The sequence below is a fragment of the Patagioenas fasciata genome, chromosome 6, assembly GCF_037038585.1.
Source record: "Patagioenas fasciata isolate bPatFas1 chromosome 6, bPatFas1.hap1, whole genome shotgun sequence".
In the NCBI taxonomy this organism is placed as follows: Eukaryota; Metazoa; Chordata; class Aves; order Columbiformes; family Columbidae; genus Patagioenas; species Patagioenas fasciata.
The window spans coordinates 24427465-24447448 of NC_092525.1; the positions used below are offsets into that span (position 1 = coordinate 24427465).

The window sequence follows — 19984 nt, forward strand, 5'->3', positions numbered from 1 at the left end:
GGAAACAGTAAAATGAAACTGTACTGAAAACAGCTGATCCTAGCCTGAAGTTCCTCAATCTGTATCTTGGAGGTGAACTGGACAGAATGAAACTGCAAGTGGCAAACATCCAGCATAGGAAAAATGTGGAACTGCTACACTTGCAAGTCACTTGCTGCAGAGGCTGATGCCGCAGAAATGCATACAGTATATTATAGACATACAAAGACTACTGGAAAACAGATACTAGTCAGTGAGCTGTGCTTTACCAAGACCTCTTGCTATTTAAAATTTACTTTACAGCAGTGCTGAAAATCCAAGCAGACCTGAGCTTCACTGTGCTGCAGGGAAAAAACATCAGAGAAAGAGCTGTGAGCAAAATCTATGGCACATGGCTGTGCCCTGCAGCTGATGCTTGCAGCATCCTGCTGAGAGTAACAACTCTTAATGCTGCATCATTTATAAATTTCTTCTTTTCCCAAAAAAGAAATAAATGCTCCATGTTGTTATATTTCATCCTTCTGACCTTCTCAGCAGGACACATATGGCTGAGAGCTTACTGTGTTCTTCTGAAACCCTGTTTGCCTGTCTTTCTGCTACTCTGGATGCAGGCTGGATGCTAAAGACTGCAATTACTGGCTCAGCAGGTGAGGCTCCTGCAAGCTGCTATCCCAAGGCACACTTGTGCTTTGGTGTTTCAGCTAGAAATAAGTTTCAACTGAGAAGGAAAAAATAAGGGTTTGTTTTGAATCAAGCCTCCAACATCCACAACTGGCTCATCCAACATTTGGAGCACACAGGAATCTGATCAAGACCTACTGCAGCAATCCTTAAAATGGCATATACAGAGGGCTTGTGGTCCCAAGGATATAATGCAAGAATCAAAGGAGATGCTGCCTTTGATAATCTCAGAGATGGAGCTATAAAGGCACATTATGAACCTGGACTTTCTCAGATCAAGTATGTTCGGATTGAGGGTGCTATTTCTGATCTCTGGAGAGACAAGATAGCTCTGAAAACAAGCACGGCTCTGAAAGCAGTTGTACTGTTCAGCATTATCACAGTATATATTGACTGTCATCATGTACAAAGTGCTTGGTATTCCATAAGTACAAAGTGTTTATCCTATTTGTTTATCATGGGGGAACTGCAAGCCTCTGGTGAGGTAGTACTGACAAACTGTGTTTCTTATTCTGTGTCAGTTCAGCTAAACTTCACCCACAAGACCCCCACATGAGATTGCCACTCCACCTAATTTCATGGGCTTGTTCCACCTGGAAAGGGTTGCCAGGCATGGACCCTGTTTTTTTACAGAGAGCACTAGATGCCCACAAAAAACATGCCCAATATCCCATCAGTTGGCAAATCCTCCCTGGGCATTGCTTGTCCTCTTCCTCTATCCCTGAGATAGCCTCACACCACTGTGCATTCACCTCCACCTCTTAAGACATGTCCTATCTCTTTGCCACCAGCAGACCCTAGCTGCGTTCTTCCCTTGCCCTGTGAGCACCAGCACCTCGGGTTGCCTGTGGAGGGAAGGCTGAGGAATGAGGTGGAGCTACGCTGGTCAGCAAGGGGAAAGGCTGGGGTCATGAGAGCTGGAAAGGAGGAGAGCAGCAGCGGATGAAGTGGCCAGTGATGTACAAAGGGGGCAGGAAGCTACGTGAGGAGAGGCCCCAGAGATGAGCTGTGGGAAGGAGGAGGACACGTCCCACAGCATCTGGACAAGACAATCCTTGGGAACACAGTCCAGCAGCCAAGGGAGTCCCAGGAGGCTTGGCTGTCCCTGAAGAGAGCACGTCCATGCACTGAGTGGTTTGGTGTCCTGCAAGAGAGGTCACCGAGAGTTGAAACAAGTGCCCCAATTGCTTAGGGATGGCATGGCATGATCTCTAGGGGAGCTGTGCCAGGCACAAGTCTCCAGCATGACCCTTCTGCTTGGCAACATCCCTAATTGTCTGTATTGTTATCTTGTGCTTCAGATTCATAATGGAGAATCACTTATGTTCTGAGTAAGAGCAGCTAAAAATAGTGCTAATGTAACAAGGATGAGAGATGAATTTACAACATTGAAGCAAGAAAGCCCAGAAGCCCCTCAGAGCCATTATATGCTCCCATAGCTTTCAGATGTGCTTTCAACAGCAAATACTCTTGTTGTTTGTTAGGCTAAGAAGGAAATTGCCTAAGACAGTGGTAGATGCCTGGAAGGATTCATATTGGAGCAATTTCTTTTTGCCTGCTCTCCCTTCAGCATACCTCACTGCTACCTACCTTGTGACCCTGCCTCCTTGAACCAAAATATGTGGGGCTTAGCTGCCAGTAGGTATACATGGAGCATTGGGTAAGGCATCACATCAGACTTTGTGTGGGGAGAGAACAGACTGGTCACCTGCCATTTTCTAAGTCAGCATCAAGCTCCAATGAAGCATTTCTTCCTCATCAGAGGCAGACACTGCCAAAAACACACACAGCTTTTCCAGGTTCATGCTCAGGGTGTTACAATTTTTGCCCTGTGTGGAGGGTCTGTCCCCTCTGATATGGGCTGGTAAATCTGCAGCTCAAGCTTTGAATAAGCACAATGGATCTGTAAAATGTTTAAGCATGTGTTGATGAAAGAAAAGCAGAAGCCTCAGGAGGGGAAACAGCTAAGATCTCAGGCTACCATGATACATGGATCTCTGGTACTCTGGATGGTGTCACAGGTATTCCTGGCTGCACAGTGGCCCAGCTTCAGAAGGATGGGGGGGGGCTGGTGGTCATAGAAAGAAATCTACTTGCACCACACCAGACCAGCTGCATAGACTCGTCTCGCAAGCTGCAGGAGCTCTAAGTTTAAGCCTTATCTTAAGAAAAAAAGGCCATTTCCCCCTTAAGAGTCTAGCCCTTTGAATCAAAGGGCCAGGGTGACAGCCTGTCCTGGTGTTGTCTCTCACCTGTCTGGCACACATGCTGGCACCAGCCAGCTCTGCTCAGCATGCAGCATCGCACAGACGCTGAGCAATCCCTGCCCTGTTGTGAAGCTAATGCAAAGGAAGTGTCTGATTTAAATTCCAAATCGCTACAGAAGCTTTTGGGGGTGCTTACCTCTCCTATCCTAATAGACGGGGGCTCCAGGGAAGCTAACTTACAGTCTGAGCTGCATTTAGAGTGACAGGCAGCTAATACAAAACAGGCTTAAAGGCAGCTTGGAAAAGATGAGGTGGATAGAGAGGGGCCTGGCTCACCCCTTCCCATAGCCACAATAAAGCGTTTCATGTATCCCTTCTCTGCACTTGATCACGTTCCTGTTGCCTCAGTGGTTCATATTATGCAGCTGATTGACTTCATGAGATATGAGAACAAAGTGTCTCCTTGCCCTGCTCCCTGATGCACATTAAATGTGTTAGATTGGGAGGCTGAGGCAGAAATCAAAACAAGCCCTCAAGGCTGGTTTCTCTGCTAATCACTGGTGCTCATGTCCTTGTTGCTGAGGGACTCTGTGCTACAGTAATCTAAAAGCACCATCCTGGGCATGTTTCTATTTTTCTGCAGTGCTGTTCTGTTGCAGCAGTGAGAATTGTGACACTTTCTTTATCTAGCAAAAATTGTGTTCCAACAGGATTTTTTTTAACGGTTAATGAGCAACACTTGAAGTAGCCTCTGATCAATGAGATGCAAAGGAAAAGTAAGGCAGGAGGTACAGAGGCCAGCTGTCTTGCCAGCTGCAGCCCAGTCTCAAAAAGTAAAAAAAGTCATGGAGAACGGAGTGGAGCCAAGAGCATCACCTGCTCCAGCAGTGCCATAACCCCTGAAAGAATGGCTCAAGGTATTTCTCATAAAAGGTCAGATTGCTACGGCTTGAGAACTCAGTGCCCTGGGGGCAGCATATTCCAGTTCAGCATCTTCAGCCTGGTGTCCCATCCCCAGGGCTGGTTTGACACAAGGACTTCACACCATGATGCTCATACTAGGAGGCACTGTCAACAGATGACAGCCACAATATATACATTCATAGACAAGGTACATTAATGTGATAGTGCTGAGCTTAACAGGGTTACTCCACTGCGTGGAATCTGGTGTTGACAGGAGAGGTTTTTGCTTCTGTTTTTCTCCATTTTCCTGCATCCAGCCATGGATCACTTTTACTTATGGTTCCTGGATAATAGAGGCTGAATCCCACTGTGCTGTTTTACTGCTTTTTAAATTCTCTGATATATGCACACTTGGTCCAAAGCCCATCAGTCCAGTGGAGGAGGCAGGTTGGACTCCGTCAGCAGCATAGACCAAAGTGGGCTCAAATTTTAAAGAAATCAGCTCTAAAATCCTGCTTGTCTTTGTTCTGTGTGAGTCACACAAGCTAATGTGCAGCAGAAGCTGGAAGGGGAGTGGGGAGAGCTCTAGGAGTAGAAGGATTATAATTTTTCTCTTCAACTTCTCTATCACACATTGTGTGGAGTTGCCCGTGAGAGAGCAGAAGAAGATACGCTACCTCCAGCCTGAGGTCAACAGAGCTTCACGGCAAATCCTTCAGTATCAGATCCTGAACCCACAGCACACGCTCAGGTGTTATTATATAGGGACACAGAAGTTGTTCCCAGGTAAGACTCCATGCAGTTTTTATCCATCCCTATTCTGTGCTCTGCAGCTGCTATTGTATTTTCAGGAAATGTATTTTGGTATCGGTGCAGAAACATGACTATCTCAACCAACCTCCACTGATGAACTAACTGATCAAATTACCCACAGTTCACAATTCAGTGAAGCAAATACTTCGTGTAGCTGCAAGTACATCAGATCAGACCTCCAAGGGGCTTAGGTGGAAACATCCTCCCCCTTCCAATTCAGTCCAGAATCTCCAGATACTCTGCCAGGGAAAAGCAGTGCTGAATCTAGCACGTACAGAGCTCAGAAGCAGTGTAAATAGAGACTTGGTAATGAGGGAAAGCATCGAGAATTACAATATGAGCAATTCTGTACAGGGAACAAAGGGAGGGGGAGCAGATTGTGCCATCCACACAGTCTGCTCAAGGTGAGTGTAGGATGAATAGATGAGATACACAGTTTAGGACAATAGAGTGTAACAGCTTTTCTTTTCAAATTAATTCATATTTTTACTAAAGTTAGGCTTTTAAACCAAATTAAGGAATTGAAATATTTTGTATTAGCTCTTTAAACTATTTGTAACGTTGTTTCCTCTCAGTCACCTAATCCCATGCTTACATGGGGTCACATACTTTTCCTCATGCACTGCAGAGTGTGCAAATTCACAGCATGAGCCACTGAGTAATCAACTATTACACAGCAGCATGCACCAGAACACAAAAATGCTAGGTGCATTCCAAAGGATCTGTGTATCCATTGGTTTGTGCATCCTGTCATTATTGTTGTTGTTATTGTATTTTTGTTTTGTTCTGGTTTGTTGGTTTTTGGTTTTTTTTTTGTTTTTTTGGTGTTTGTTTGTTTGTTTGTTTGTTTGTTTGTTTTTTTTAATTACAGCAAGTAAGGATTAGATTAGAGAGCAGACAAGATTTTTACAGCTGTGGGATCATGAAATACTAGACTGGATTACCTAGGGAAGGGTTTATAACACCATTAGAAAAACAAGGGCCTATAGAGGAAATGATAAAACCGGAGGCTAAATTTCAGCTTTGATACTCGCATGTAAGGTTTTTGGTTAAATGTTGGGGGCAGACTGTGTCCTGCTCCTAACCATCTCATGTAGCTGTCTCAGAGACAAACAGAACTGTTGCTGAACAGCAGGGACTCACCGGTTCCATACAACCTGTCTTCAGCAGGGGCAGTGCAGCTGCTCTTTGCAGTACAGACCTTTCCACTTTTTTTTTTTTTTTTTCTTTTCTGAGCCAAATGGATTTCTGCCTACTCCGCAACCCCGGGGAAAAGGAAGTTGATTCTCTGGCTGGAGAAAGCAGCTCACAGTGACCAGTCCCAAGGGAAAAGACGATATCAGTGTTTCTGGTTTTTAGTTAATTGTGTTTACTGAAGGATACATAACATTAAACTGCCTGGAGCCTTGGACAAGTTTGTAAAAGTAAATAAAGACTATTTCAGTCTAATGTTGGAGAACTGACCCTTGGATTATTTCTGAGCTCACTTCTTCCAGTGGCTAGAACAAACCCTGATGCATATGATATGAAATAGGGAAGACTGGACTCACACCTTATTATTTCAACAAATAAATGTGTTTGACTGCTGTAGCTAGAAGGCATCTCTCCTCCAGAAGACAGGCCACAAGGTAGAAGAGCAGCTCCTTCCTACTAAGGCTTGTCTGGTGACCGCTCCGCTGCTCATCAGACATCCAGTCATTTTCTCAGGAGGACACACTGCAAAACACACTGTGTTAGTAAACAGCAGGAACAGAGATGCTCCATAAAGGGGGACAAGCCAGGAGCTGAATATGATGCCAGCACAGGCTGTGTCCGCACTGTTGAGCACTGTCCCACAGCACCTGAGTAGGACAGGCTGCACCGGGACCAACTAATGGTCCATCCACAGCCCTGGGATGGATCAAGACAGGGGACATTTAGGGAGCCCTATATCAGGAGCAGCAGGAGATGTGGTTAGAGACAGAACCACCAACAACATAGCTCAGGAGAGGACTGGGGCCCAAGGCCTGAGTTTAAATAGAGCTCCTGGTTCATAAGCATAGTGTGTGAGCCCAGGTGAGCATGGCTGGGGTAACTAAAGATTATTAGCACCCTCAAGGCTTGGAGAGCATGTCTGCCCTCTCAGCCTGTTCAGATGGGCAGAGCCATCTCTGACCTCCCCAGGAAAAGCTGTGCAGCACTGCTCAGCCCAGAGGAAGGTTTCTAGCCTCGTCCCTCCACCGCCTCGCTTTCTGTCTGGTCACACCATGTCAGTCATGGTCCTCCTGACTCTCCCTGTGCTGTACAACCACATTGTGCATATTGCTCACAGCAATGCCAACACGGCCATTTCTGCCCAGTAGAATCCCAGTAGCCAGTAGCTCTCTCCTCAGTCTCTAATGATTTGAACCACAAAGCCATTTGTCATGCTACATCTTCTTTCCCAGTAAGTAAAAGTCAATTAGTGTTTTCAACTTTGCTCTGAAATAGCCCTGGCTCCCTCTTGCTTCTTTATGCTACCAGGAAACCATCTACAATAATGACTTGTTTGGATGTCTAGTGCTCTGCTGCAGCTAATTTCAAGCTCTCTAAACTTTCCTCTCTGTGTACCAAACACCTTAAGCGGGAGGCAAATTTCACTGCCAGGAATTCCAAGATCTATTACGTTTTGAAACTATCATATGGCCCTTTTTTTTTTTTTTTTTTTTTATGCTCAAGAAAATAATGAATTTTCCTACCAGACTTTATTTCCTATCTTAAACACCTAAATTTTTAGCAGTCTTTCTCATTTTCTTTATCCTGTCTTAGTAGAGGAACAGATTCTTGAAAACAAAATGCTCCAATAGGTCTGCAGGATAAGACCTGGAGATCTACAGAGTCCAAGCATATGCAGTGACCATAGGTGGTCCTGTGGCTATCAGTGCGTTCTGGTGGCCTGCTGTCAGAGATATGGGCTGGCTTTTGATTTCCATGGCATCCTCCAGTGCTCTGGTAAGTATGCTCTCTAGCATTCACATCTCCTGACTCGGGGTTGCTTGCTTTGGGAAGCAACATGGAGGGCACAAATAAAAACCCAACTCAGTTTTGGGTAGAACAGATGCTGTTTAGATGCAACTGAATGTGTGCACAGTAAAGTGTTTTTGACGGTTTTGCTCATCCCTGACTCAGGCTAGGCAGCAACTGACAAAAGTCACCCAGCCTGGCTTCTGGCCGAGCTCACACAATTAGAAAAGTATTAGCTGAACTTAATAGGAAAATCAACATTAAGCAGATAGGAGCTGGTGTAGTTGTTAAAGACAGTGTAGTGTTTTTCTCTGGCAGAAGCCCAGGCTAATGGAGGGCTTCCAGCATCCAGAGCAGCCGCCAAATGAAGGCTTAATTGGCTTCTGAAGCCGCTCATATAATTACAAACACTTGTAATGAAGCATGAAAAATACAACAGCCCAGGACTGTGACACGGAGGGAAAAAATTGTCTCATCTGTCTCAGAAAATAAATCAAAGCTCCTTTACCTTTTTCCTTACATTGAACCTTCTTCCCAGCTCCTATATGACCTGCAGACTCTACTCGGGTGCTAGTTTGCAGGGCAGTGCTAAGACCAAGAGGAAATCTGGCTTCTAACACAAGGCAGAACTTCTGCCTTCCCCTGACAACTGGGGACACCTCTCCAGCCTCTCACTCTCCATGCAGGTTGGACACTGGGTGGACACTATAATAGACTTGGAGTGCCCACTGCTGGTGTGCACGGCACAGCTCTGCCGGCAGCAAAACATCTGCTTTGGCAAACACTGTATATTTTGATTCTGCTTTAATTTTAGCTAAATGACCCTCCATGATGTCTGTTCAACAGCTGCTCCCTGAAACACGCGTCTCTGCTGATTACTCAGACACAGTAGCAGCAGCTGTAGGATCTGATCCAGGCAGAGCCACGTACATTCCGCCTTGTACCAGGGACCTGCAGCTCCTGTAATGTGTGTCCCAGAGCCAACTGGTTGGGAGTCCAAGGTACAACTTCCTCAGTTGCTATGCTGTATTGAGCCAAAGATCATTAGTAGTTGTGCTGTTTGTTACTCTACAATTTTCTAGTTTGTTGGGGACAATTTGATGTCTTGTTTGTGCCTCTTGAGTCCTTTGATGAATTCAGAATCACAGAGAAACTGAGGCTGGAAAAGAGGCAGAACCGATCTGGTCCAACACTCCCACAAAGCAAGGACAGCTTTGACATCTTGTGTCCTTTCTATGGATCAGGTGGCATCTGGTCCCACCAAAAGGAAGTCTCAACTAGGCATGTTAGGGAGGACCTAGAAGTAGCTTAACTTCTATCAAGAATGCTTCCTTCCTGCACATACCAGCAAAAGAGCTGTACTAAAACCACACTCAACCTTGTGCAATTGGCCATGCCATCACCCTGGCTAATTAGCCTACTCAGAGCTTTACAAGGCCACAGCCCTATTGCTCGTTCTTTCAGTGTCAGTTCAGATGATGCGGGACCACTTCACCTTACACTTTTTCACAATGTTGATCATTAAAGCCAGGGACAGGAGCTGTGTGCATCCATCACCCACACCACCATTCCCAAAGCTCACAGCTAATGCAGTGAGAGGAAAATTTCAGGAGAAAAATTCCAAGGTCTCCTAAGGAAGGAGATGTCATGGCACAGGGACTATCACTGCTGACAGAAGGACAGCAAGGAGGCAAGAGTCTGCTGGGTGCCTGTCGTGGGGCAGATAGACACCACTGAGCATCACTTTTATTCAGGTTGGTTTTCATCACACACTTGTGATTTGAAGGCTCACTGCCCTACACACACTTTGGCCTTCTCTCTTTAGCCCTGCATCCTTCCATCTTGGGAGCTCCAGTACTCATTTCTTGTGTTTCCACATATGCCCAACACAGTGTCCATACAAAGCCACTGAGTTACTCCTAGTGGGGCCGAGACATAAGAAATCTCCATCCTCTTCAAAAAACTAACTTTGGCTGGACTTACTCAGCCTGCTGTTATCACTGTGATATTTAGCTGCAATTAAACACTGAGGGCTGAACATTGGTCACTGGACAACCATTTTTTTCATGTGACTAACACTGTTGACCTGCAACTTCTGTCCAAGAGTTTGAGTCCTGCATAGGCTAGACTGAGTCAAGAAATACCATAGGGCAGTCTCACCTCTCTAGCACTTGTGATCTTAGGGTGCACCAGCTGGTCTGCTAAAGCAAGTGGCATTCAAGCAAAGGGGAAGCATCTCCCACCCAGAAAGATGGTGATTAACAAACTACAGCTTCCCTGGTACAGTCTGAGCATAGCCAGCTCCAAAGTCATGAGTTTTTTCTTGTTTGTACTGAATTTAATATAATTTTATAGCTATTATGCTAAAATTTGATTAAATCATGCTTAACTAGAGGAAGACCTAACACAAGCTTAACTGCTTTCAAGTGACGACAAACAGAAAGTGCAGATAAAGAAGCCACCTGAAAAGCACGTTTCACAGGAGCCTGACACTTCAGAGAGGCTCACCTGTACACAGGAGGCTTTTCTTCACGTTATGGGGTCAAGACTGGGGTTTTACTTTGAAGTGTCTGCTCTGGATCTGCCCCAAGGGCTTGCTGGGGTTCCCTGTTTTCAGCTCCGCTCAGATAACCATCACAGTCACTCTGGCTAAATGAATACAGCATAGCGAGTACAGAGGCAAAGCAGCAACAAATTATTCTTCTGCAGCCAGAAAAGAACTTCAACTCACACTCCACCTGTTTTTTACAACTGAGATTATGCAGCTTCCTGCACGCACTCAGTAACTAATGACCCCAGGTGCAAACATCAAGGGAGCACTTGTGTCTTTTGCCACGTCTGCACAGCCCTGCAAAAAGGTAGCAGAAACAAACATAAACAAAGTGCATGCCCTTGTCACAAACAGGGATTTCTTACTGACAGGGCTGTCATTGGAAGAGGATGACCAGGAAACTGCTGTGCGATCACCCAGCTCTACAAAGCAGAGATCCATCAGAAGCGAAAATGCACAGACTGAGCAGGTAGAAAGAATATCCTGGTCATTCTCAGCAGGGACAGAAGGGTTCTCTGATACAGATAATCTTCAAACAAACAGTTGATGGCCTGAGTTTGCAGAGTCACATACTGGCACCTGTTTAGGGTGAACTGGTGTGAACCAGATCACAGAACTGGAGGTGCCTGAAAGGCCTGGCTCATGTATGAGCTCTCCTATAGCTCACAAGGTAGATCCTCAGGGAACATGGACTGCAAGCTCTAACTTGAACCCAAAAACAACAGTCAACCCGGGGCCTGTGCACCCATGTGGGACATTCAGCTGTCGTACCCCTAAGCCTTGGGCAACACCTAAACAGGACAGCATGTGACTTAATTACCTCCAGAAAAAAAGATACAGTGTGATAAAGAAAAGGAGATAAAAAAGGAGTAGGATAAGCCGGGCCAGGGAGCCAAGTTTGTCTGTCCTTGGCCACAGCTAGCCCAAACCAGGGTAACTGTTTATGAGCAGCAACAACTGATGGAATGGGGCTCTCCATCACTTGCTCACTGCAGGAAACCCAGTGCTGTTCATGTCCCCTTTTTTGAAGGAAAGGAGAAAAGACATGTCAGAATTTTTCCAACAGAGGGAGCACCGGGACAGCTGTGGCCATTGCACTGTCAACCCATCAGCTGAGGTGCCTTATTTTGGCTCTGGAACACCTGGACACACACATGGCCATTCTCACCTTCCGTCCTCTGGGGAAGACACATCAACACTGCCAGGACTGGGTCATCAGGAAGCAAGGATTCTAAACTTAGAGAGTATTCTGGGAAAAAAAACCCAGTCTTTCTTAGCCTCAGAGACAGTCTCTAAAGTCAGGATTTGAAAAGTGCTTGTGGATCAAGTAACGCAGCCTGCAGACCTTCCCTAGGAATTACAAACAATGACTCACGGTCACTGAAAATTGGAATGGAAATTATTTCATACATGCCACAAGGACACATTTCAGACCAACAGTTTCTGTCCTCAGACAACCTAGCTTGATTGGCAACAGATGAAATCAAACATTTGTATTAGATTTGGTGACCACAGCAATATAAAAATTATTATGTTTATCAAATTGACAATGTAACCTGATAAATCATCACCTGTTTTTACTCAACAGAGAGACTAAAATAGCTTGCTTCCTGGTGTGCATACCGACAGTGCAAATATCACACTTCCTCTGTTTCGAGGAAGTACTTTTGGCAAGCTTTGCAAAACTTATTTTTGTGATTCTAGTTATTCTAGCTGCGACAGAGAAACTGAGACAAGAAAGACAGGAGCAGCAGATTGGACCTGATGGGAATGAGGTTTAGGTGCTGGTGTGAAAACCAGAGGTTGCCAAAGTCAATATTTGCAAAAGTTAAGGCCTGTGTAAAATAAAAAATGTAGTAATGAAGCATGTCATGACCAGGCTAAGAGCCAGAAAAATTTGAGAAATTGATAGTGCCTGCATGGCAAGGGCTTTGGTCACAAACATGACAGCAAGGGTGACCGTGAGGAATCTATAAAATCTGTACTGCGGACTAGAGTCCAGGGTGAAAAGGAGGTTCAATTCTTATGTTGCTGCTCACATCTCCTGCATCCCAAAATATCTCAGATCTCAGCCAGATCACACAGTCTCCAATCCAACACAGCGAATTCATCAGATTAATTTCAGTCATGTAAGAAATCTTAACATATGCATAAGTACCTCACTAGAGTGGAGCTTTACGTTTACTAAGTTGGAAACTCCTCTGAAGGCTTATGAAGACACACTGCCCTCTGCATGTTGCTGCACTAAGTAACCAGCAAGCTTTTCTTGAGGATTCTTGCAAATTTTAAGAGGAAATTGGATGGCAGGTTTGGGAAAGCCAGTGTTATCCTTATGCTTGTTAGCTGAAGACTTTTGTTGAAAATTCTGGTATTAGCTAAGAAGAGGAGAGACTATGACTGGCTGGTGAACAGTGACAGTAAGTGTCCCTACCTTCATGCTCACCTCCTCAGAAGAGATGATTTATAACAAACCAGGAGGAGAAAAGGGAAAGTACTACTGCAAAACTTTCATCATCTAAGAAATAAAACCGCCCCAACTTATATTTTAGAATATAGCTTTTCTCAATCCTCAAAAACTAGCTGAGCCTTCCTGGAAAATTTCTTAGTCCTTCTGAAGATTCTGTACTCATTCAAATTTGACTTGCCTTAAAAGATAATTTAAAATATTTAGATATTCATATAGATATATATTTATATATTTAGTGAGGACTGAGATACTAATTTTTCAGGTTTTTGGTACCTATTTTTTTACTGCTCTGATGAGCAATCCACCATACTACTTTGCAAATCCTAGGACCATTTATATCACCTAAATCAGGACATCAGAACAATGTACCTTCAGGAAGAAGTAACAACGAATAAAACATAATGACATACAAGTTAAAGAAATCATTATTGTAGAAATCTTAGCTGTGCTATAAATAAGCAGAATTAGGTGTATTTGTATCAGTACCATATTATCCTGAGGGAGCACAAGATGCAATACTGCAGCCATCAAGTGTGCCTAAGCTCTTAGGTCCTGCCTCAGTTCTTCCTAAATACCTAGATGTGACCTTCAAAACCTGTTTGGAGTGCTCTCCCAGCCCTGGGGTAGCCCTGTTCCCTCCAGAGCTGCCTTTCTAACGTGAAACGCTCCTAATAGCCTCCTTAGTTCTTCATTTGTGAGGTTTGACAACAACTGCTCAACCCATGCTGCAGCAGTCAGAATTCCAGAATCACCTGACTGGAAAAGCAGAGTGAGGATGTGCCTGACATCCAACACGATGGTTTGGTTTAAACCACACCATAGTTCAGTTATAGTGGACTCAGTTCTGATTTAAACCAGGCCCTCTTGTGTGACTAAAGTGATAGTCTCGCCATGCTCTTCTCCCACACCTTTCACAGGAGGACCAGGAAACACTCAGCCTGATACTTGTTGTGGCTTGCACTGTTAGCATGGATTGATAAAATCTTTCTCCTAGAAAAAAAGCAGGTTGTCATGTGAGGAAGCTCTCCAGGTTTCTGTAACACAGATATACATACAGTGCACAACTCCAGTAGGATATTTTGGGGAAGATTTAGAGAACATTCCTGCCTTCAACATTTCCTGTAAATACCACACTAAAAAAACCCACAATTTAAAATACGTGTGAGTGTCCTAGGTGAGTGCTTCCGGAAGCTGGTCATTAAAACACAATTTTCTAATGAGCAGTGATGTCATTGCTACGCCCATGTGGAGAGCCAATTGTAAACACTACGTGGTTCAACTGAGAAACCCGCTTCCTGTAGATTAATTGCGGCAGTGACGTATGTAATATGTAAATAGCACTAATCAGAGATGCCGGCCATAGAACCCCGGGGCAGGCAGGAAGTGAACACAGCTGAGAACTTTGCAGACTCACTTTCTTATTTTGACCTTTTCAAAAGACAAAATAAATGTATTTAGTTTAGCACAGATGTAAACATTTTCCACAGCAGAAGTTCTGCAGAAACTACAGAGATTTCCAAGCCTGAGCCAAGATTCAGTTTTCATCACAGATGCCTTACAAAACTCTTTCGAGACCTACAGACCCTGAATGCAAAGCATTATGTTCCTGTTGTCAGTGATCCATATCTGAAGAAATGCAATTTTGCTTCCTTCCTTTTAAACATCAGCAAGAAAAAGGAGGTTTTATAATGTGGACTGTGTGTAGGTGTTATAATGTTTCTCTTCCACTAACTCCAAAATATCCCACATGCCAAGTTCCTCCACTAGTAAGAATCTCTTAAGTGCACCACTGAAGAATTCCACTGATTTAGCAGACTGCAAGCTCCTCTACTTAAGATTTATGGTAAAAGTATTTTCCTTTTAGTATTGTTTCATGAAGCAAAAATGTTTGTTTTGTTTAACCTTAAGATGAACAAAACAACTCTTTTAGTCACATTGCTATAAAATTGTAAGTCCAATTATGGTTCCCAATGACGAATAAAAAATATTAAGTGATAAATTGTTAAGGGGTTACTGAAGAGCAGCAGATTTCTTAAAACCAAATTCATTCAGAACATGTAATTTTAATTTTCAGCTCTAAGAACTATGGAAATATATCTTTTCAGCCCCTGCTCTTCACTGAAGCTTCCTTCCATGCTTATTCTTCACAGAACAGTAAAGGGACTGTGTTGTTTTTTTTTTTTCCCTCCCACAAATATGAATGTTGCCTCAGCAGAAACCAAAACAACCTCACAAAAGCTATACTGGTAAAACTGGATTTGAATAAGAACAATGGCAGAACTCAGTTGTGGAGAAGCCCAGTCAGTGCTAGAATATGAGCATGGACACAACAGGAGGCAAAGTTTACGCTTACCTGGCAAGTAGCAAAAACAGTTTGAAGGAAGTTGTGGAGGGATTTCTAACACAGGAGAACTTCTCACTGTGTTCTAGTTCTCTGTGCTGAGCTGAACTGCTCCACCAGGGCTTCACTTGTATTCAGCTGAATACAACATCTGAATTTTTCAGTGCTCACCTTTAAAAAAGAAATATAGCACATTCAGTGTATAATACAATGTCATTATTGCTAATAGTATCAGTCTCTATTTCTTGCACAGAGGGCAGCTGTTGGGTCTACACAAGTCCAGCACGACTTTACCATCACCTGTGAGAGGACCTTATCAAACACTAACAGAAGCCAGTGCAGACACCTGAGGAATAAGCCCAAAGAGATCAGGACATCACCTCAGAGAACTTCCTGCACTTTATGATCTATTCAATTTTGCTTTCTTCGTCACATAAAGATCATTCTGAAAAGACATATTCTATTCATCTAACTATGAAAGCTCTTGAAAAATGTATTTATTCTTTGCTACAAGTAATAGATCACTAAGTCAATATTGCTCTCACTTTGCAGAGATTATCTTGATTTGAGGGCTTCAAAGTCCCTAGCCTCCTTCCCAAAAGATTTGCGAACACATTTCAGTAGTTGAGAAATGGTTGGGAATCAGGACATTCGGATCTCATCCCAAATTTCTTTAGAGCTTTCTTGGTCTCTAGTCGTGTCATCAACATAACAGTCTGGGTCTCTGGGTCTGCTTTTTCTGGCTTAAAATAACTTAGTCATTTTCCTATATCGTCACTGTGTAGTATACAAAACAGCCCAGAAGCATTTATAGGGTCATTAATACTGTTGCTATAACTACTGTAGCCTGCAGTGCAAAACAGAAATACTTATTAGCACCAGCACCACTCCTGACAAAACACAGACTGACCTTCATACAATTTGGCTACTTCAGGGTCTGGATTTAAGATTAGCTTTCTATTAATGGGGGAAAAAAAAAAAATTGTTTGTAATTATTCCCTTCCTTCCCTATTCACAGTATCACAGTATCACAGTATGTTTGGGATTGGAAGGGACCTCAAAAGATCATCTAGTCCAATCCCCCTGCTGGAGCAGGAATGCCTAGGTGAGGTCGCACAGGAATGTGTCCAGGCGGGCTTTGAATGTCTCCAGGGAAGGAGACTCCACAACCTCCCTGGGTAGCCTGTTCCAGTGCTCTGTTACCCTCACTGAGAAGAAGTTCTTTCTCAAATTTAAGTGGAACCTCTTGTGTTCCAGCTTGATCCCATTGCCCCTTGTCCTATCATTGTTTGCCACTGAGAAGAGCCTGACTCCATCCTCATGGCACTCACCCTTTATATATTTATAAACATTAATAAGGTCACCCCTCAGTCTCCTCTTCTCCAAACTAAAGAGACTCAGCTCCCTCAGCCTTTCTTCATAAGGGAGGTGCTCCACTCCCTTAATCGTCTTTGTTGCCCTACGCTGGACCCTCTCCAGCAGTTCCCTGTCCTTCTTGAACTGAGGGGCCCAGAACTGGACACAATATTCCAGATGGGGTCTCACCAGGGCGGAGTAGAGGGGAAGGAGGACCTCTCGATCTACTGACCACCCCCCTTGTAATACACCCAAGGGTGCCATTAGCCTTCCTGGCCACAAGGGCACAGTGCTGGCTCATGGTCATCCTGCTGTCCACCAGGACCCCCAGGTCCCTTTCCCCTGCACTGCTCTCTAATAGGTCATTCCCCAACCTATACTGGAACCTGGGGTTGTTCCTGCTCAGATGCAGGACTCTACACTTTCCCTTGTTAAATTCCATCAGGTTATCGCCCGCCCAACTCTCCAGCCTGTCCAGGTCCCGCTGGATGGCAGCACAGCCTTCTGGCGTGTCAGCCACTCCTCCCAGCTTAGTGTCATCAGCAAACTTGCTGATAGTACACTCAATTCCCTCGTCTAAATCATTAATGAATATATTGAATAATATTGGCCCCAGTACTGACCACTGAGGCACTCCACTAGATACTGGCCTCCAACTGGACTCCGCACCATTGACCACCACTCTCTGGCTTCTCTCTTTAAGCCAGTTTGCAACCCGCCTCACTACTCTATTGTCTAGACCACACCTCCTCAATTTAGCTGTGAGGATGCTGTGAGGGACTGTGTCAAAGGCTTTGCTGAAGTCAAGGTAGACCACATCCACCGCTCTGCCATCATCCATCCACCTTGTTACATTCTCATAAAAGGCTATGAGGTTGGTCAAGCATGACTTACCCTTGGTAAAGCCATGCTGACTGCCCCTAATGACCCTCTTATCCCTGATGTGCCTTGAGATGACACCAAGGATAAGCTGTTCCATTACTTTCCCAGGGACAGAGGTGAGGCTGACCGGTCTATAATTACCCGGGTCCTCCTTCTTGCCCTTTTTAAAGACTGGAGTGACATTTGCTTTCCTCCAATCCTCGGGCACCTCTCCCGTTTCCCAAGACTTGGCAAAAATGATGGATAGCGGTCCAGCAATGACCTCAGCCAGCTCCCTCAGCACCCGCGGGTGCATCCCATCTGGACCCATGGATTTATGGACGTCCAGACTACTTAATTGTTCCCTAACCCAATGCTCATCGACTAAAGCAAACTCCTCCATTAACCTGGCTTCATCCGGGGTCTCAGGGGTACAGGGTTCCCCAGGACAGCCTCCAGCGGAGTAGACAGAGACAAAGGCGGCATTCAGCAATTCTGCCTTCTCTGTGTCTTCTGCCACCAGGGCACCCACCTCATTCATCAGTGGGCCTACATTGCCTCTGGTATTAGTTTTATCTGCTATGTATTTGAAAAAGTTCTTCTTGCTGTCCTTGACCCCTCTCGCCAGCTGTAATTCTAAGGAGGCCTTGGCTACCCTAGCTGCCTTCCTGCATCCTCTAACAGCAGCCTTATATTCCTCCCAAGTGGCCAGTCCCTGCTTCCATGACCTGTAAACTCGCCTCTTCTGCTTGAGCATACCCAACAGATCCCTATTCAACCACGCAGGCCTTCTGGCTCCCTTCCTCGACTTCCTACATGTGGGGATGCTCTGATCCTGAGCATGGAAGAAGCAATCTCTGAATGCAATCCAGCTCTCTTGGGCCCCTTTTCCTTCAAGCAGTCTTGCCCATGGGATTTCCCCCAGCAATTGCTTGAAAACGCCGAAATTAGCCCTGCCAAAGTCCAGGGTTGCAATTCTACTTGCTATTCTGTTCCTGCCACACGAGATGCTGAACTCCACCACCTCGTGGTCACTGCAACCCAGGCAGCCCTCAACCTTTACTGCTTCGACCAGACCCTCTTTGTTAGTGAGGATGAGATCCAGCAGTGCACCTCTCCTGGTCGGCTCCTCCACCATCTGCATGAGGAAGTTATCATCAATGCACTGGAGGAACCTCCTGGACTGTGGCTGGCTGGCCTTCCCTCCTCCCCCAAAAAAAAATTCCAAATGAGTTCTCAGGAGCTGCACAGAAGATCAGTGCATTCAGGAATGATATTACTGTCACAGCATAGTTACAGTAATACTTCAAGCACCTAAGACATAACACCTGTTGCTTTAGAGTCATTTAAAAGTGGACTGGACAAGCCATTCAGGCGTACACTGGGGAGAGCCCATTGCTAGTGGCTGCTGAAAGAGATCACACAATGGGTCATACCCATCTCTAAGTTACGTGATGTAGTGGCAAGGCCACTATAATTCACTTCTGAGTTATGTTTCGTGCTACAAATATTTCTTAAATCAGCTTATATGAATTACTAAGACTACAATTAACCACATTTTCTGGGAACCAAAATCACCAGGTGACCAAACTATGGCAGATGAACACAGTATTATATACACACAATATGCGAAAAAAAAAATCACATGACTAACACTGCAGAAAAGTAACATGAAATTATGAATTCTGTATTTATTAACTTATTGGTAAAAGACAGAATATATTATTGAGGCAGCTATGGTTAAGGGCAGCTTACCATAAGCAGGATGTAATTTATAAGCCTACTCTGAAAGTGAAAATGCAGTTTGAAACCATAACCCTGCTTCTTTAAGGTCCTTGGGTCATAAAAGGCAGATTTGCATTAAACATTTCCCATTCAGTCTGATTTTAAAATCTGCATCATAGATGTAATACATGGGAGTTTTCTTTCATTTTTTATCTCTTAAAAAATAATCACAACAAATAACATCTTTTTTGTTATAGTTCAGGAATTTGGAGTCCCAGCAGAGGTTTTTGGTGTGGTGGGGTTTTTTGTTTGTTTTTGGTTTTGTTTTGTTTTTAGTTCTTTGAACCTTAGTACCTCACATCCTCCTCAGCTCCACAAGCCACAAGGAAAAGGCCATCGTGGGACTTTCACCAGAACTTACCTGTGTTGCAGTAATTGCACAGATCAGGACAAAACTGTTGGAGTGTGATGAGGTCACATATTTTCCCCAAGGCTTAGGTCGTACCTGAATAATCAAAATGAGGCATTAGCATTAAAAAAGGAGGTCTATTTCATTCTTAATCAATTAACTAATGCATAATTTTAATCTTTTCCAGCCCATCATTCACCTAACACTGAAGAGGTTCCTTTAGTAGATGTATTGTTCCTATGACATCTCCAACACAAATTCTACTTAAGAACGAGAAACTTAATTGACATCAAGCTTGTACGTGAGGAGGTAACTTGTGCTGATCAGCTTGCATTTTTACACTATGCAAACTGAAATGAGAAATTTTGGGTTATTTACTGTCAAAATAAAAAATAATTTTAAAAAAACCCTCACAAATTTTTGTGATGAATTAAGAACTTCTTATCCTGGTTGGACACTGTAAATGAAAACAAAACCCACAAATATAAAATCTAAAGGAGGAGCCTTAAGTGGAAAAACTTGAAATTAGAAGGAGGTGCTCATAATTTCTGAAAAATGGTGCAAAAATTAAAATCTGCACTTACAAAATACGTGATTAACCACAGCTTCATGTGGCTCTTGCAGGAGACCTTGAGAACACTGAGTTTCAAGTTAGCATTCTGTAGGTAGAACTGATATTGTGTCCAGTTTATGGCATCTGAGGCTGTAG

At 44.1% G+C, this 19984-nt stretch overlaps 1 long non-coding RNA gene across 1 annotated transcript; it reads right to left on the reverse strand.

Annotated features, from left to right (window-relative positions):
• Positions 1-6141: 6141 nt before the first annotated feature.
• On the reverse strand, positions 6142-19977 carry LOC139828291 (uncharacterized). The gene is made up of 4 exons (XR_011739743.1): positions 19860-19977; positions 19288-19371; positions 14937-15095; positions 6142-6299 (listed from the first exon to the last, which is right to left on the reverse strand). It is a non-coding gene; the product is annotated as an uncharacterized lncRNA (long non-coding RNA).
• Positions 19978-19984: the final 7 nt, after the last annotated feature.